The sequence below is a fragment of the Xyrauchen texanus genome, chromosome 3 (assembly GCF_025860055.1).
Source record: "Xyrauchen texanus isolate HMW12.3.18 chromosome 3, RBS_HiC_50CHRs, whole genome shotgun sequence".
Lineage (NCBI taxonomy): Eukaryota > Metazoa > Chordata > Actinopteri > Cypriniformes > Catostomidae > Xyrauchen > Xyrauchen texanus.
The window spans coordinates 58,926,213-58,945,781 of record NC_068278.1 but is presented as its reverse complement, the minus strand read 5'-3'; the positions used below and the strand labels follow the sequence as shown (position 1 = coordinate 58,945,781).

Sequence of the window (19,569 nt, the reverse complement as noted above, 5' to 3'; positions counted from 1 at the left end):
GTGGTGCTGTTTGACCTTGCAAAACTCAAAGTATGTCTATGGGATTGCCCATTTTGTCATCTGCCAGGTGAAAATGGTAAATATGACCTCTTAATAATGTAGCAGCACGCTAACCAGTAACATTATTTGTACTTCAGACCCTCCTCTTTAAAAGACAAAAAGTATCAGCTTTGCAAAGTCACCCACATTTGGTTTTTGACCATTGATAATGCACCATTGTTATGGGCTAGAGAGGCAGGGCGGGTGTCGTTGGAAAGGTCTGGATGAGCCCCCGTCGAAGGAGACCGGTTCAGAGTCCGTGGTGGGTCCGGTTGAGTTTCGGAGGAAGGGACTGTCTCAGGTTCCTTGCAGGCTAGAGGCGAGCCAGGGGTCCTCGGAAGTGTCTTGAGGGGCCCTTTCCATCGAGCCCTGCCCCGAGAGAGTGGGTGCCAGGGTTCGGGAGCGAGTGGTCTCGGGGCCGGCGTCGTGGAACGCGTCTCGCCGAGGAGCGTCGTGATCCCGAATTTGGTGTCCCGGGGCCACTGCGTCAAGGAGGAGTGGCCGTCTAAATGTCAGTCACCCGGCAACGGCTTTCATGGTTGCGTAACTCCGAGTCCGCAAGGGTCAGAGAGACAATGCCAGGCTCTTTCGAAAGGTCTCGTGGGGCCTTTCAACGAGCCCGGCCCCGAGGTCATAGCCCACCGGGTTCCCGAGATACGGGCATTGGACCACTTCGAGCCCATTGACTTCTATTGTTGAGAGCCCACAGAGCGCGTGGGTGGTTTTCGTGGCCCATCTCCGGACCCCGGTGGGCTAGAGAGGCGGTGCGGGTGTTTACTCATGGAGCTATGTTGAGAGCAACATATCTCCGGGATTGAAGCATTTAGGGTCTTAAAAATGAAGATACATGAAGAAAAGTTTGTTCTGAACCAGAATCTAAAAGAATATTAAAGATGTCTTTAATACTTCTTGAGTTACAGGCATGCAAACTTTGGAAAAGGAACACAAAAAGTCCTTTTTCCCCATTTTTGAGCGGTCACCATTGGCATATAATGCAACAAGGATTGCTTAAGTTAACTGTTTTTAGTAACAGTCCTACCAATCTGTGTGGAAAAATAAAATAATGATGCTGCCACCTTTCTAAGGTTGTTTATTTGATCTGTGATTTTGCTCTAAAATCATAGGCGAAAATGTCCATTTTGACCTCACTTTACAAAACGGTGGATTACTCTGTAAATATTGATCCATGGCATTTAATATTTTGGCTTTCATCTTCATTTACGCATTTCTTTCAGGTGAAAATGGTACACATGATCTCTTAAAGTAACTGTTGTTGTTCAGTGTTTTGCTCTTATCTGAAGTCTCTCAATCTTCAGATATCAGGAATGTTCAGCATTTGTGGTTTTTACTGCTCAGAGTCCAGATCCTTTGCTAAATTCGATAGAAAAATGCCCAATCTTGAGCGTAAGATGCAGTTGCTCAAACAGGCCTGTGCATGCACACAAACACAGGTTATCATCCCAGCAGGTACTCTATACACACACACACACACACACACACACACACACACACACACACACACACACACACACACACACACACACACACACACACACACACACACACACACCTTAATATGAAGAATCCATCTTCTCTAAACTATGCTGGATTAGGGCTGGGCGATATATCGAAACCTCAAGCGATGACTTTGCTGTCAATTTTAAATTAGGCCTTATTGTTAATGTCGCGAAGAATGTAGTGTGCTTTTTATTCGGCCACTAATGCCTAGTGTACACTACGTGACTCAAGCTCACCTCCTTTGATGTTTTGAGTCTGCGACGAGGCGTCATGGATCACGCTTGTTGTTTAATTTTGTTATGAAGCACCACAAAGTGTCCATTATTTTCAGATAACTTTAAAAAAATAAATGGACAATTTTAATACAATGATCATATTTCTAGCAAATTACAGTGTTGAAGTACATTAAGTGTTTTTAAGGTTCATATATATATATATATATAGGTGGAAATGGCATTTTAAACATTGTTAAACATAAGGAGCCCATATGTTTTGTGAATGAAAACCTGTTTGTGGTTAAATAACACTGGAAAATGTAATGCATTATTAAAAGCTGCACTTACACAAGTTATAGAGCTGCACGATTACGACAAAATCAGCATAGTTCATTATTTCCCCTTGCAATTAGAGATAGGTATATCGATATATATAGACCTCTAATTGCAATTAATTTCAACAATATACGTATCCTTAAATTACGTCTTCTGTATTCTGCATTCTACATTAATTGGCTACAAGTCCAAAACAAGCCAAGAACCAGGTTACTAAATTACTTTTTATACGTATATATATATATATATATATATATATTTTTGTCAACAAACACTAAAACCCCAAAATAACTGTAAAAAAAAATTATGATTTAAAAACTTTACAGCTCAAATAACAACATTTTCAAGCCCATAGGCAGGGGGTTCGGGTGGTTCGAACGACCCCCCCCCCCCACCGCCAAAGGTCCAGAATTTAAGTCTTTTTTTTTTTTTTTCACGTGATTGTCATCATTGTTTTAATCAATGCTTGTGACAAATATTCTGGATTGCTGTTTCAAATTAATATGATTTAATATTGTAGCTGAACGTGTGTGTGTGTGTGTGTGTGTGTGCGCAGTTCAGAGAGAGTTCTCGCAATACACTTCAAAGCAACGGTGAAGAAGCATCGCCTCTGAATGATGGGGGGGGGGGATATATATATATTTTTTTTTTAATTAAAAAGGACTTCTATATTTTATACACTCAATAGTCTACAATATTATAGCCATATAAACGTAGCGTAATAATAAAACATAGTTGGATATTCAGTGATATTGGCTGTGCAATATCGACTTTTGTGATTGGCCAATACCGGCAGACTGGAGCCAATGGAAATGCTTCTCCTTCGGTGCGCATCTTATTCCTCTGAGAACTTCAAAGCAGACTGCTTGAGGTAAATTATCTGGAATGGTTTAATTGATTTACGATGCCTAGTATGTGAGAGTGTTATGTTAGTCTGAGTGTTTTTTATGTGTGTCACGTTATCCTTTATTTATTAACTGTTATGAGTTTATTTTGCACCGATTCACTGATAGTGTGAGGATGTATGAGGTCACGAGTACGTACTAGTTGAGTGAAGTTGGATGTACATACATCTAATGAATGAGTGTTTAGTTATTGACAAAGCTTCAACAAAAGGTGTTTTGACTGTTTTTATATCAGGCTGTACAACCAAATAGTGAGTATGGGGCGAAAAGAGCAGGAGAGACGGAAGAGAAAGCAGGCAGCAGCGTCATTGTCGCAGAATATTGAACATATGTTCAAAAATCTGGCAAACAGGGTAAGGTTGTTATACATAAGCTTGGGAGGGTTACTTTACAAATGTATTCTGTTACAGTTACAAATTACTCCATAAAAAAAATACACAAATACAGCAACAAGCAAAGAGGCAAGAAATGATGATGAGAAGAATTACTATTAATATTTCAGTAAAGTTCATTAAATCTATTCGGTTGTTAGTGTGGATGGACTGACAAAGGTGTTACATGAGGAAGCATTTGACAGCAATGCAGTAAATATTTTAGGTGCATCAAAAAGCGTGCTCGTTAACCAGCAGACAAGCTAATCCAGCACAAATTAGTGCATAAAAGGTCACCAAAATGAAGTATTTGAACCTCATAATTAAATACAAAAGGAGAAAAACTGCAAAAAGGTCCACTTTGATTTTTAACAGAAGAATTAATGCAAGTGCTTTTATAAAATAAGCTTCACATTTAAAACCCTCCAAAAATTGGCCCCATTGACTTCCATTGTAAGTGCCTCACTGCAACCTCGATTTTTGCATTTTTTATTAAAAAGGAGGAACGAGTCGAAATTCATTTTTTAGCTATCAACATTACACCACAAATGCTGCTGATTGAGCTTAACTTGTATTGAACCTGGAATATAACTTTAAAAGAACTAAAAGATTGCAACAAAAAACTACATGGGTTATTATTTCCCTTGATACTGTAATTGCAATTCAGTTTAATGATAGAATTCAGCAACATACTTTAAATAGTTATTCTGCATTCTACATACTTTATGTAGGCAACACAACCAAAACAAGCCAAGAAACATGTTCCTAAATGATGTTATTGCTGTTTGATACATCAGCCTAAACAGTCAAATTCACATTAGCAGTGTGACATCAAACTTTAAATAAATTCTACACAGAAAGAGAGCAAGTGATTTCTTACAATGCTCAACTGCTGCAAAATACATGTTGCCGCCTTCACCCACCAAGACAACCTTGATCTCGTGCTACAAGCTCACCAATAGGATGAACTTTGGTTTACAGGAAAAAGGAAACCGAAAAACTCCACAGGTGCCCAGAGCTAATGGGACATGCACAGATCGTACAAATCTATGACTGATAGGTTGATATATGACAGTGCTGGGGAAGATGCTTTGAAGATACTGAGAGAGAGAGATACTGAGAGAGAGAGAGAGAGAGAGAGCTCATTACATTTGTTCTACATAATAATACAAATATATTAGAATTAGTAACAGGCCTATATCGGGGTTAGCTGTTATTAAAGACACCTCTATTTGCATGTGACCCATTGGCCGATACACAAAAGTTGTCATTCCACCTAGAGTCAGCTCCAAAATCCACTGACTATCCAAGTGTCCTTTTATCTCATTTACAATCATTACATACATATCAGCAATAGCCCTATATACCGACCATGCTCTCTAGATATCAGTCGTATATTATAGCTTTGACAGGTGTAGCTCGTTTTCCCTGAGAGCAACTTTTACCCACAATGCAATCCTACAGAGTTCAGAACTGCATACTACTCATACTTTTTCTGCCACAGACACATATGGCAGAAGTAGTAAAAGTAGTATAGGAAGTATGCCATCCGACCTCAGCCCTTCTTATCCTGCGCACACACACACACACACACACGGAACTCTCAGACCACAAACTCTGTTTCAAGACGCATTCCCCTTTTTAAAATGATCTAATTGCATGAGAAAAGTAAACAGAAGCATTTAAACTCGTGCAAACCTGTAACACTGAAGCATTCAATGATGTAACCGTTGAACGTTCTAAACTTCAAAAGAACCGCTACAAGTGTAACAAGCGCAACATTCCATTCCAGCAATACAGTGTAACAATGTCTGAACTGTGCCGCTGTTTACATCGAGACTTCTGTTGAGGTCAGCTCTTACCTTAGCGCAACACTGAGCGTGTACACAAACTCCAGTGAATCTCATGACATGCTCACGCGAACACACACACACACACACACACACACACACAGCGCACGCGCGGACAAGGAGTGGGCGTGACTTCAAGCGCGAGTGAGGAGTGTAGTACGTGACAGCGATGTTCTTACATGGCATGCACATATTATCTTTACACAAGCATGCATTGCACGCAACACTATGTTCAGTATAAAGTTTACAGGCATGCATGTGTATCCATATTGCTTTATACAACATATACGCGCAACAGGGCGCATGGTCTGGGTGATAGATTAGCGCGTGGGGTGTTTGCATGCATATAACGCCCCTCTTTTTAATCATTAGTACAGTAATAAAGTGCACAATAGAGCGAATATTTGCTCACACTGACAGCGCATTCTGTTAATAGCTCACTGAAATGAACTGGGTTCAACCAAGAGGAAGTTCTTTGGTTTAGTTGGAGTTATTTAGTGTCATATCTCTTCTGTGTGAGGTGTGGCGAGAACACAGCTGAAGTGTTGAAGTGAAAGTTTTCATAGTATTTTCATACTGTGTGTTCAGCAGCGTGGGTGAATGTTTCTCTGTCCACCTCAGTGAACTTTCCATTTACTCGGTTTATCTCCCCGTAAGTGTGAGGCTCTGTTAAATCCTGTTTATAGACCTCATCTTGGGGCAAAATATTATGCATGGAAATATTGCATAATTGTGTTTTGTGCCCATGTATCATAGGTTTTCAAGCAGTCCACTTAAACCACTCTTCACATTTACTGTATAAATACTAAGTTACCTCAAGTAAATAACAAAAGTTGACAAATTATTTTAGTTTAATTAAGTTACTGTTATTTGCTCAACCCTAAAGTTGCCTAATGGCCGTATTTAAGTACTTGAAATGTCACATTTTGGAATCATAACTCAAATGTGTAACTCCAATGTGCCATATGGGTAACCTAGCGTCCAGTCATAACTTCCTATATACTCTATAAGACCTACCACGACTGAATATAAAAGATATAATAAGAACATTGATATATTAATTACATATGAGTTAGATTACTTGTAACTACTTTAACGATTAAGTCCACTTTACGAGCCAAATAAGTAGCGGTGTAATGGTTTATCGTGGATACACTGCGGATCAATTACCGTTTATTATTTTAGCGTCTGTTCCATCCAATGCACACAAAAGCCTACGTAACGTGTGCATGCAAATGGAAATCGCTTTATTGCACAGAGCCACAGATGTCGAGTTCGCATCTTCAGAGTGAGGGTTCGAATGTACGTTTTTAAGAGTGAGACGGATCTGCTCCAACACGGAGCGAGAGAAAATGTAAGTTTACAGACATCGTTTTCATCTAATACATGACAATTACTTCCTTCTGTCACACACACACACAACAGCTTCCTGTCATGCTTACACACTCTACTGATTGGCCAAGTTTAGATATGCGGTTTGGGAGGGAGGCTCGGCGAGTCAAGACGCAGACTACCACCCCTGGAGTCACGAGTTCGAATCTAGGGCTCCAGTCAGGTCTCCTTAGCAACCAAATTGGCCCGGTTGCTAGGGAGGGTAGAGTCACATGGGGTAACCTCCTCGTGGTGGTGATTAGTGGTTCTCTCAATGGGGCGTGTGGTGAGTTGTGTGTGGATTGTGGAGAGTAGCATGAGTCTCCACATGCTGTGAGTCTCCGCGGTGTCATGCACAACGAGTCACATGATAAGATGCGCCGATTGACGCTCTCAGAAGCGGAGGCAACGGAGACTCGTCCTCCGCCACCAGGTGAGAATTGAGGCGAGTAACGGCGCCACCACGAGGACCTACTAAGTAGAGGGAATTGGGCGTTCCAAATTGGGGAGTTAAGGGGTTTGGGTGAAGGCATAATATTAATAAGCATGTCCTAAAAGCCTCGTGTGCGGATCTTGCGCTTACTTCCACATTACTCGTACAGAACAAAATCTTACAAAATAGTCAACTCGTAAAATCTGTATGAAAATCATGAGATCGTGTTGCCAGTGCCCTGATTTTTGGGCTGATCCCAGTTCAACTCGGATTAATCATTTAGCACTTTAAAAGAACAGTAACTTTAGCTACATTTTAAATAACAAGGAACTGTTTTGCATGTCTTTAAAGTTATAAAATACACATTTTCAATCTGAACTTTTCTTAAGGCTTCGTTTAAAGTTAAACTGTGAACCCCTACAAAGTAGTATGTTTAATTAGAAAAAGCAAGCAACTGATTGACTGAAAAATCTAAGTAAGGTTAACTAAAGGCGCGGTCACACTTTTTTTTGCACCGCAAAATTCCACTGGCGAAGATGGCATGGGCGGATACGGAGCATACGGAGCATGTGTGAAATCACCAAATAAATGACTCTTTATAATGCTGCATTATATACTAATGGCAGTTGAGCAATAGGAACTACAAAATAACAATTATTATGCGGTTTATGGATACACATCCATCCAGGTCAATTAATCAGCCAATATTACATAAGATTATCGGTCAATAACCATGCTCAACCAGCACATACGTGTACTCTGTCTGGGTGTCTACATACTTCTGGCCATATTATGTCATTCCGTGTCATTAAAGGGCACCTATTATGGAATTTTGAAAATTACCTTTCATGTAGTGTGTAACAGATTTAAGTGAATAAAAACATCCTGCAAAGTTTTATATATGAAAGTTCACCGTAAAAAAAAGTTATTGTCTCTCAAAAGTAGGAGTCGACTCTGAGTCAATGTAATGAATCGTTTTTCCAACGAGTCATTTTCCTTTTCGTTGTGACGTCAAGACGAAAAATGATCAAATTGGCCGCGCCCACTCATTGCGTGCGCAGACACCAGGGAAAACATCATGTCGACAACAAGACGCTGTGTTCTGAAGTGCGTATCAAAAGCGACCTTTTTTTCACTGCCCAGTGACGAGCATGTGAAGAATCAGCGGCTAGAGTTTATATTTACAACTATACCACACAAGTATAGCCCGAACCTTGTGCTGTGTTCGCCTCATTTTAATGACGATTGCTTTACGAACATGAACGCTTTCAAGTGTGGATTCGCGAGCCGGTTGATACTGAAGGAAGGTTTAGTACCAAGTTTATTTGGATCAGTTTCCTCCTCCGAATCACAACCTGTAAGTATTATTAATAATTGTTGCTTTTATGTGTTTTTTAGCATGTTAATAAGTATTTGTGTGTGTTGTGCAAGTTACGCTCAGCGCAGCTTCTAGGTCTCCAATGTCAATGTTTTTTAAATATGTGAAATGTTTGTCGATGTTATTGGAGTTGTCAAAGAATAGAGCAATAACTTGTAGTAATGCAGTGCTTTACCAATATGTTTATGCGTTGGGCTAACGCAAACAATAACTGATTGAGTGTTTACCACCGAACTTTGGGCTATGATCGCTAACATAAATCAACTCAAATTCCTTCTCCGATTTTGATTGTTTTACTACAAAGCGGTGATGGGCGTTCCGTTTCCGACAATCTCTGCACAGAGTATACCAATCACAACTGACTGGGTCATCTGACCAATCACCACAGATTAGCGTCACACTAATGAGGAGGGGTTTGGAAAAATGAGTCGTTGAACGAATCATTTGGGAGTCGGTGAGCAAATCAGGTAAACATAAATGCATATTATAAGACAACAAAAGTGTTTTTTGTCATTGCATACATGTAAAACTGTTGTTGGGGACTCCCCAAACAATATTAGGAACATTTTAAATGCCATAATAGGTGCCCTTTAAATCATGCTTAATACCATTGAAAAACCCATAATAGTCCACCACGAATACACATACATACACACACTTGAATATAAGGAGGAGTCCCCATACACTTCCAGAACAGCAAAGCTTTCTAAACAAAGAGATCCGCATTCCCACAGTCGCACCCATAGCTGTGAAACACACGTCCAAACACGCCAGTCCTCGTCCCACTTTCCACTCAACGACACAAACACCACCGAACACTCGACTTCACTATTCACAGATGCCTCCAACACTCAGACCATTATATTCACATTTATGCATTTGGCAGACGCTTGTATCCAAAGCGACTTACAGTGCATTCATTACAGGGACAATCCCCCCGGAGCAACCTGGAGTTAAGTGCCTTGCTCAAGGACACAATGGTGGTGACTGTGGGGATCAAACCAGCAACCTTCTGATTACCAGTTATGGTAGCCCACTACGCCACCACCACAGATGATTTGCACCAAAGTAGAACTCAGAGTGGCTGTTTGGACGACTTGTAAAAGATTGGATAAGTAATGAAACATATGGGAGTAGCCAAATGCCAACGTGAACACTTGGCCAGAGTGTTGCAAGCGCATCTTCCTGTTGAATGCAACCTTTTCTTGCCTTACTGTGGCATTAACAAACCTCCGTTTCGACCCAAAATATAGTCGCTGTTCCTCATCAAAGGTGACCGTGATAAAGTTCCTGTTTATACAACTAATAGAAGACAGTGGGAGTTTTCTGGAATCTGTTTGGTCCCGCTAGTGGTGCAGAAATTAGACACTTCAAGTCTGTGAAGTTACGAGCAATGCCAACATGGCCAAAGTGTGTGTGTGGGGGGGGTGTTCTGTAGCACAACTGGTGCTTTTGCTCAATCGGTGAGAACATTTGGCCACTAAACAAAGTGGTTTTATTCCTACCGATCCATTAATTCAGCAGTCAAGCCTGCAAAATGAAGAAAACTAGTATACCAAGCAGCTTCGGCACAGTAGCCCACGCTCCAAACGCAAGGAGAGTCCTACACGAGCCCCTGATTGTATTAAAGAAAACAGAGAGGCACCCGATCCAAGACCCGGTTCTTTAGCTCAAATGTACTTCACAGACAGGTTGCCATGTTCACAACCTCACTGACCTCGAGAGACTTATCTCGTCGAATCTCAATTCAAAACACATTGTCGTCATCAACAGAGCAAATTCAATACACTGAAATCGTTTGTCTGGTGAAATTGGATTTGTCGAGCCTGTGTTTAGCATAGACAGCAAGTTGATTAATTTATTTACCTTGGCATGAAAGCAGCATCTGTGCAGAACTGATGAGATCATAAAATAAAAACCACCAGAACCTCCAACATCAAGTAGGCCTATTCAAATTCTAACTTTGAGTTATTGGCACCATTTGTACAGCAGACATGAATTGAAACCTCAAAACGTTGAAGAGAGGGCTGCTGATATCAGCCATACAATTTCACCTTATGGATGATAAAACGAGCAAAAAGTCATTACTAGAAAACAAAATCAAGTTGTCATAATTAAACATTACTTGTACTTAGAGTTCGACCGATAGTGGATTTTGCCGATACGCTAACTAAGGTGGTGGTGGGAAAGGCCGATAGTTTTTCAAATCGATTTATCGAAGGTCAAAACAAAAATTATTCTTTAGACAAAGAGTCCAAAATGAATAAAATCCAAAGGTGCAGATTGGATTTATTTTTCATTTTTTGGGAAAATGCGGGACTTTTAAGTATAACAAGCCTGAAACACACCGTGGACTTTTATTTTGAAATGACAAAATTATTTTAAAAAACTACCGACAACTATTAGACAGACATTTGCCGATAACGATAGTTCTGAAAAGCAACTATCGGCACCGATTCATTGGTAAAACCTCTGATCTACGAAAAAAGGCCGATGAGAAGTTGGCGGACAGTATTTGCATACCCCGCCCCCGGACGTACATATATGGGTATAAAGGCGGGAAAATACGTTGAGTTCATTCAGGATTTTTCTGAGGAGCCGGAAATGGTCCGGCCACAACAGGACCATTTCGTGGCCGGGAGGACACAACGTCTCGTTCCCTCCATCGGGGAAACGGAGGGTACATACGTAACCTAGACGTTCCCCGTCTGTCGCTCTCTTCGATGTTGCGTCGAAGCAGCAACACTAGGGGTCCAATTTAAATCACGCCATGCGCTGAGCCGTGTACGTGTACTGCTGACACAGGAGCGGGCAGGTATTTTACATGCAAAGGCGACCAGCTGTGTCAGACTGCACGTACCCTTCCCCAATGCCCCATAAAAGTCGTCGGAATCATTTTGGTAACCCTAAACAGGGGAACAAGGTGACGCTTGCCAACCTGGGAATGGGCCGAGCCTAGCTGGGCCTCTTTTCTCTCCATGTTTCTTTATCCTTTGGTGAAGTTGGACCCTGTTAACTACCTCAGTTCTCCTCGTGCATGTGCGACTGACGTATAGGTGTATACACATCGCTGTGGAGAAACACGTTTATTACATGCGTGACCTAGAATCAGTTCTAATCTTCTTTATTTAAGCCGTGTTATTGTATGACCTAAATTTGAGTCCATTCAATTAAAAATGTTAAGTAGAAACAACATTTGAAAGGCAAATCTGAGGGTAGTCTACCTGCATTAAAGTGGAGAAAAAGTATGTGAACCCTTTGGAATGAGCTGGTTTTCTGCATTAATTGCTCATAAAACGTGATCTCACAAGTATAGACAAACACAATGTGCTTACGCGAACCATTATAATCGTCCATGTCTTTACTGAACACGTTCCATTAAACATTCACAGTGCTGTGGAAAAAGTAAGTGAACCTCTAGGATAAAGATGTCAACAAACGCCAATTAAAAAGCCAAAATTTGGGTCCTGAAGCAAAACCATTTGAGAACAACTGATATTAGAGATATTGTTGCACTACAGAGATAATAATAATTCTTTGGGAGACAACAGGGACTAACATTTAGAGCGGTGCTCGAGTAGTCATCCGGCTATTTAAAGAGCAATCTGACCTGTAATATGAGCTCTGGCTATCAATTAGACATTTCACCTAATGCAGTAGAGCAAGACGCTGAGCAATGGGCGTCCCGGGCTGACAAATGAAAATGGGACACAGGGATAGCCTAAAGTGAATGCAGACAGATGCCAATCAATGCCGTTCACTGGGAGAATTATCTGATTACAATGTGGCAATTGTTTCCATTAGAGATTTGATGCATGTGGGGACAGAACGCATTTATAATCATGTTTTCATTTGCTGCAGGTCACAATTCTACCGTCAGGTTCACGGTTAAGCTGACCAGCACAAATAAAACAATGGTAAACATGTAGATAAAAATGCAACATATGGGCACAAACACAACAACAAAAAAAGCGCTGCAATGTATGCCATGATTTAAAGGAACGTTCCAGGTTCAAAACAAGTTAAGCTCAATCGACAGCATAGTGGCATCATGTTGACTACCGTAAAAATAGTATAGCCTTTTTTTTTTATTATTATAGTTTATAGGCGGTTTCGCAATGGCAACAAAGTAGTGATATTGGATAAAACTTTACACTTGTATGATTAGAATGCAATTTTATGACACTCAATTCATGTAAACACGTATAATGTTTACATCTTTTGAATCAATGAGTATTGTGTGTAACGTGTGTGAGAGAGTATGGTGTGGGTGTGTGAGAATGTTGTATGTGTGTGAGAAAGTGAGTATGTTGTGTGTGTTGTGTGTGTTGTGTGTTCGTGTGCGCGAGTATGGTGTGTGCGCGAGTATGTGTGGGTGTGTGTTTGAGAGAGTGTATGGTGTGTATAGGAGTATGGTGTGTGAATACGAGTATGGTGTGCATGCGCGTGTGTGGGAGTATGGTGTGTGCGTGCGCGTGTGTGGGAGTATGGTGTGTGAGTGAGTATGGTGCGTGTGTGTGTGTGTGTGAGAGAGTATGCTGTGTGCGTGTTTGTGTGAGCTGAGTATGGTGCGTGTGTGTGTGTGTGTGTGAGAGAGTATGCTGTGTGCGTGTTTGTGTGAGTGAGTATGGTGTGTGTGTGTGTGTGTGTGTGTGTGTGAGAGAGTATGCTGTGTGAGAGAGTATGCTGTGTGAGAGAGTATGCTGTGTGAGAGAGTATGCTGTGTGAGTGAGTATGGTGTGTGTGCGTGTGTGTGCGTGTGTGTGAGAGAGAGTATGCTGTGTGAGAGAGTATGCTGTGTGAGAGAGTATGCTGTGTGAGTGAGTATGGTGCGTGTGTGTGTGTGTGTGTGTGTGTGAGAGAGTATGCTGTGTGCGTGTTTGTGTGAGTGAGTATGGTGCGTGTGTGTGTGTGTGTGTGAGAGAGTATGCTGTGTGCGTGTTTGTGTGAGCGAGTATGGTGCGTGTGTGTGTGTGTGTGTGAGAGAGTATGCTGTGTGCGTGTTTGTGTGAGTGAGTATGGTGTGTGTGTGTGTGTGTGTGTGTGTGTGAGAGAGTATGCTGTGTGAGAGAGTATGCTGTGTGAGAGAGTATGGTGCGTGTGTGTGTGTGTGTGTGAGAGAGAGTATGCTGTGTGAGAGAGTATGCTGTGTGAGAGAGTATGCTGTGTGAGAGAGTATGGTGCGTGTGTGTGTGTGTGTGTGAGAGAGTATGCTGTGTGCGTGTTTGTGTGAGTGAGTATGGTGCGTGTGTGTGTGTGTGTGTGTGTGTGTGTGTGTGTGTGTGTGTGTGTGTGTGTGTGTGTGAGAGAGTATGCTGTGTGAGAGAGTATGCTGTGTGAGAGAGTATGGTGCGTGTGTGTGTGTGTGTGTGAGAGAGTATGCTGTGTGAGAGAGTATGCTGTGTGAGAGAGTATGCTGTGTGAGAGAGTATGGTGCGTGTGTGTGTGTGTGTGTGTGAGAGAGTATGCTGTGTGAGAGAGTATGGTGCGTGTGTGTGTGTGTGTGTGAGAGAGTATGCTGTGTGAGAGAGTATGCTGTGTGAGAGAGTATGGTGCGTGTGTGTGAGAGAGTATGCTGTGTGAGTGAGTATGGTGCGCGTGCGTGTGTGTGAGTATGGTGCGTGCGCGTGTGTGTGAGTATGGTGCGTGTGCGCGCGCGTGTGTGTGAGAGAGTGAGTATGGTGCGTGTGCGCGCGCGTGTGTGTGAGAGAGAGAGTATGGTGTGTGTGTGTGTGTATATATATATATATGAGTATGTATGTGTGTGTGTGTGTGTGTGTGTGTGTGTATATATGAGTATGTATGTGTGTATATATGAGTATGGTGCGTGTGTGTGCGAGTATGGTGCGTGTGTATGGTGTGTGCGCGAGTATGGTGTGTGTGCGCGAGTATGGTGTGCGCGCGTGCGTGAGAGTATGGGGTGTGTGTGCATGAGTGTGTGTGTGTGAGTATGGTGTGTGTGTATATGAGTATGGTGTGTGTGTATATGAGTATGGTGTGTGTGTGTGTGTGTGTGTCCGCGTGTGAGAGAGAGAGTATGGTGTGTGTGTGTGTGTGGTGTGTGTGTGTGTGTGTGTGTCCGCGTGTGAGAGAGAGAGTATGGTGTGTGTCCGCGTGTGAGAGAGAGAGTATGGTGTGTGTGTATGAGTGAGTGTGTTTAACAACCAAGCCGGTCAATATATTATACAAACACATGGCCAGAATTATCAAAACAAAAATCAACTTATACCACCTAAAGACACGCGTATCTAATCTCGACACCAGACCGTAACCGCAAATGTAAAACGGAATATAACGTTAAATATACAGAAAATGGAATATAATCAGGATACTCACTGTGCAACACTCAGCTGACACAACGGTGACTCAGTAGAGCGCACCACTTCCGCATTTACTAGCGATGACATGTGCGAGAACCAATCACAATGAACCAAGTGGGGCAGGTGACCAATTGGAGGCGGACTCCATAGTGATAACGTCATGCACGCAGTGTCCAATGGCGGGCTACGGTAGGCCAGCGGCTCAAACTACAGGACGCCTGAATGGCGCGAACACACCCACAAATGCGCCAATCAAAGCGAGGTTGGGGTGGGGGGCGGGGAGCAGAGGAGAGAATAAGCCAATAAAAAATCACAGCGCGGCATTGTGTGATCACGTGGTACATGGCACGTAGTACAGGAATTTGTTAACACTTTCGCCTGGCACCGAAGTCTGCGCGCGCACTTCTTTAAATTCTTAAATACTTCAATCTGGTTTTGTTTTTATTCGATATTAAGGCACCGGACAAATACTTGCATCATGCCTTAAAAAAGAGAATTAATATTTATTGACCTTACTCCTATATATGTACACATGCATATAGAAATGCTAACATGCAGTGTAATGACTGAGCAGTAAAGTTTTTAAAAACTCTTACTTACATAAAGGGAAGTAAGTGTTTGTGTTTTATTTTTAAATGTTATTAATATAAAAATAAGGCATTAATGCAGAAGAACATCAGTGTAGCTATAGACTTTGTGCAAGAATTGGGACAAAATTAGCAACACTGTCTTCTTTTGGCTACATTAAAGTATTGGTGCACTCAAAAATGTCAATTCTGTCATTGTTTACTCACCCCCATGGACGGCTTTCTTCCGTGGAACATGAGAAATTGTGAATATTGGCGTCATATGGTATACTCTAAATTCTTTTGTCTTCTTGTACCTTACAACCATATGGAACCGGTCCTACTCGACCCGCTCAGAGCAGAATTCGAACCGGGGTTTCACATTCACCCCATTAAACCTCACTCCCATCCGGGTCACGGCAGCTTTGTAACCGGTCCTGCTTGAGCCACTCTGAGTGGGATTTGAACCGGGATCTCCAGCAAGGGAGGCGGGCACTAAAAAGGAGGCTAAATGCTACAGCCCCAAGCGTCAGTCGCTAGTCGCCTCTTGAGGCCAGGGGAGTGAGGTTTACATATCTTACAGCTACTTACCAGATGGCTACCGTTACATTCACCGCCCTAAACCTCACTTCCATCCGGGTCACGGCACCACTGTAACCGGTCCTGCTTGACCCACTCCGAGCGGGATTTGAACCGGGATCTCCAGCAAGGGAGGTGGGCGCTAACAAGGAGGATAAAGGCTACAGCCCCTAGCGTCAGTCACTAGTGCACCTCTTGAGGCCAGGAGAGTGAGGTTTACATATCTTAAAGCTAACTACCAGCTGGCTACCGTTACATTCACCCCCCTAAACCTCACTCCCATTCGGGTCACTACAGCACTGTAACTGTCCTGTTGAGCCACTCTGAGGCATGGGAGGCAGGCGCTAACAAGGAAGCTAAAGGCTACAGCCCCTAGCGTCAGTCGATAGTGCACCTCTTGAGGCCAGGGGAGTGAGGTTTACACACCGCACAGCTATCATACCAGCTGGCTACCATTACATTCACCTCCCCTAAACCTCACACATACTTCCCATTATGTAACTAAAGGTTTTTAAAAACTTAGTTAAGGTAGCATCAAACGTCACAGGCCAGAGATATTAGCCCCCTAGAACCCCCTTGATGAGGCTTAGGGACCTCAGTTTTAAAACCCTTGTATTAAAGGAACAGGTCACCCAAAATATCCTCTCATCATTTACTCACCCTCATATTATCTCAGATATGTAGGACTTTCTTCTGCTGAACACAAATTAAGATTTTTAGAAGAATATTTCAGCTCTGTAGGTTCATACAATGCAAGTGAATGGTGACCAACCCACCGAAGCTCCAAAAAGCACATAAAGGCAGCATAAAAGTAATCCATAAGTCTCCAGTGGTTTAATCCATGTCTTCAGAAGTGATATGATAAGTGTGGGTTTCACTCACATTCACATTCTTCCTTTTTTGCTTTTGGTGATTCACTTTCTTCATGCATATCGCCACCTACTGGGCAGGGAGGAGAATTTATTGATCTGTTTCTCACCCACACCTATCCTATCGCTTCTGAAGACATGGATTAAACCACTGGAGTCTTATGGATCGCTTTTATGCTGCCTTTATGTGCTTTTTGGAGCTTCAGTGTGTTGGTCACCATTCACTTGCATTGTATGGACCTACAGAGCGGAGATATTCTTCTGAAAATCTTAATTTGTGTTCAGCAGAAGAAAGAAAGTCATGCACATCTGGGATGGCATGAGGGTGATTAAATGATGAGTGAAGTTTGATTTTTGGGTGAACTGTCCCTTTAATAAACAGGTTCATAGGAGCGTCTTTGAAGAGTAATAATAACCTTTGTGGTGAATTTAGACATTTTAAAAAGTTGGCACGACTGTGTAAAAAGCAGAACAATGCAATAACGTGCATTAATATTTATTGGAATATATATCTGTATAACCACATAACATTGCTTCAAACCAGGTTACTGTTGTTCAAAAACATTGAAGAGTTAAGATAACCATTAACAGTGAGCAAACATGGGAAATGCTTTGAAGAGAGGAGGTCACTGATTATCTCATGTTGTCTCATTAACTACATAAAGACCCACAGTAAAGGATGTTTGGGTATGAGCGGGTGTCTAGTGGGTTAAGTGAGTTACCTAACCTAACCAAGTGGGGCGTGTTTACAGGTATACAGTTAAAGCTGGGAGCTATTTCTGCACTGGCTTTCGTCTTTAATCACAGATTGTCAGTCTGACATTAAATGCTTCCACGCTGCCGTCAACGGTCGTATTGATGGCTGATATTATCCACGTTGTCGAGGGAAGTTACTGTGACATGTTTAAGGCATTATTGCATTTTTAAGCCTATTAAATTCATGTTTAATAAAGAATATTTTATCCCCGTCATTATTGAATCCTTGTTTTAGTTTACTGTTTTACTGTGTGCATTCATAGACATACTATTGTAGTATTACGGTTCAATTGCATTATCAGCTGAGGCTGTACAATATAATATAACATATAATATAAAGTCTCCCATTGAACTCGTATCAGCCATATCACCTCTTAAATTGATAAGTGTAATACAATTCAAACATTAATACTAGATAAAAAACTTTTTGTTCTCTATGTAAAAGTGCTTTGACAGTATTATCAGAGAAGCACTATAAGTGTAAAATTCATTCATTCAAAATATGTGAAATCGAGTGTTGCTGATCTTCATCAGAGCAAGTCATATTTCAGTATTAAACGTTTAATTGTATATCATTATATCAATGTGACTCCGACTCTGAATATCTCCAGTCATGATCACACACAGGTAAAGCTCAAATCATTAGATTCATCCACCAGAAGGGCAGTGCCGAAACACGACTGACGTAAAGTGCTCTTCCGCAAATTGCTTGCAATTATACGTTTCCACCACAGATGTCGCTAGAGAGCACAAAGTTGCGTAGTGCAGCTTTAAGTATTGATATAATACAAAATACGACTTTTCCATTCTGATTATTCATTGCTTTTTTGTTAACCACAAAAATATTTGAGTTATAAACTTTCAAGATGTGAAAACATTTCAGTAATTCAACAATCAGGGTCTGTTTATACCGCGGCGCGGTTACCGCATGTAATATGTAGAAAACATGGACGTAATCAAAGAATCGAGTCATAAAAATGGCATTAGCTATAAAACGCAGAATGTCGTGGAATATGACGTGTTTGGATGAAAATGAATGTTTGAATGCACAATTAATCAAATTTAGTGCTGTCAGTCGATTAAAACTTTTAATCGTGATTAATCGCATAATTATGACCCAGAGTCATAAGTACGCGATTAATCACGATTAAACTCTGAATATCTCCAGTCATGATCACACACAGGTAAAGTTCAAATCATTAGATTCATCCACCAGAAGGGCAGTGCCGAAACACGACTGTCGTAAAGTGCTCTTCCGCAAATTGCTTGCAATTATACGTTTCCACCACAGATGTCGCTAGAGAGCACAAAGTTGCGTAGTGAAGCTTTAACTAATGTTAACGATTGGAACTTTATTGTAAAGTGTTACGATTTCTATTTAGCATTTTTATAATTTTTTATTAAAAAATATAACTAATAAACGTTCTAAAAATATTAAGTCAACTTAAGGCCCGCTGATTGACAATTACTGCTATATTGTATCTATTTTATAAAATAAAAATAATTCTAAATGTTGTAGAATTATTGCAGTTTTCATGGGCTCATATTAATTAAAAGACTTTATTAAATAATGGCACTTAAAAATGTATTTGTCACATCCGGACAAAAAATGGTGAAAAACGTAATGTTTACATTAGTTAATGCATTAGGGATAAGACAATCATTCATAACAGCATTTAGCCTATTAATCATGGTTAATGTTAATTTATGAACTATTGGTGGTTCTTAATGCGTTAACTAATCTTACGTATTAAACGTTTTATTTAAAAAATGTATTAGTATGTTGAAATTAACATGAGCCAAAATTAAATGTGCTGTAATTGATTTTTTAAATGTGCTGTAATTAAAAATATTTCTTACGCCCTGAAAGATATGAATGAAATAAGTGTTATAGACTCTGTAAACAGCAAACAAACATTTTTCCGCAGGCCGCTTGTCAATCATTGTGCGTGTTTTCATCGTATTGTGGTTGCAGCGAATTCTTGAGGCTTAATGACATTTTTATGCCATGTTGTTCATAACAGTTTCCAGTAGAGGGTGCTGTTGTTTTGCTATTTCATTTA

At 41.1% G+C, this 19,569-nt stretch overlaps 1 protein-coding gene across 5 annotated transcripts in view; it reads right to left on the bottom strand.

Annotated features, from left to right (window-relative positions):
- LOC127631736 (myotubularin-related protein 4-like) overlaps positions 1–14,796 on the bottom strand; it is a 68,363-nt gene extending 53,567 nt beyond the window's left edge. For 2 of the 5 annotated variants that reach the window (XM_052110026.1, XM_052110046.1), the window contains exon 1: positions 5,247–5,345. The gene's annotated coding sequence lies outside the window, so the exon portion shown is untranslated. The other 3 variants (XR_007969009.1, XM_052110043.1, XM_052110034.1) reach the window with 3 other exon arrangements.
- Positions 14,797–19,569: the final 4,773 nt, after the last annotated feature.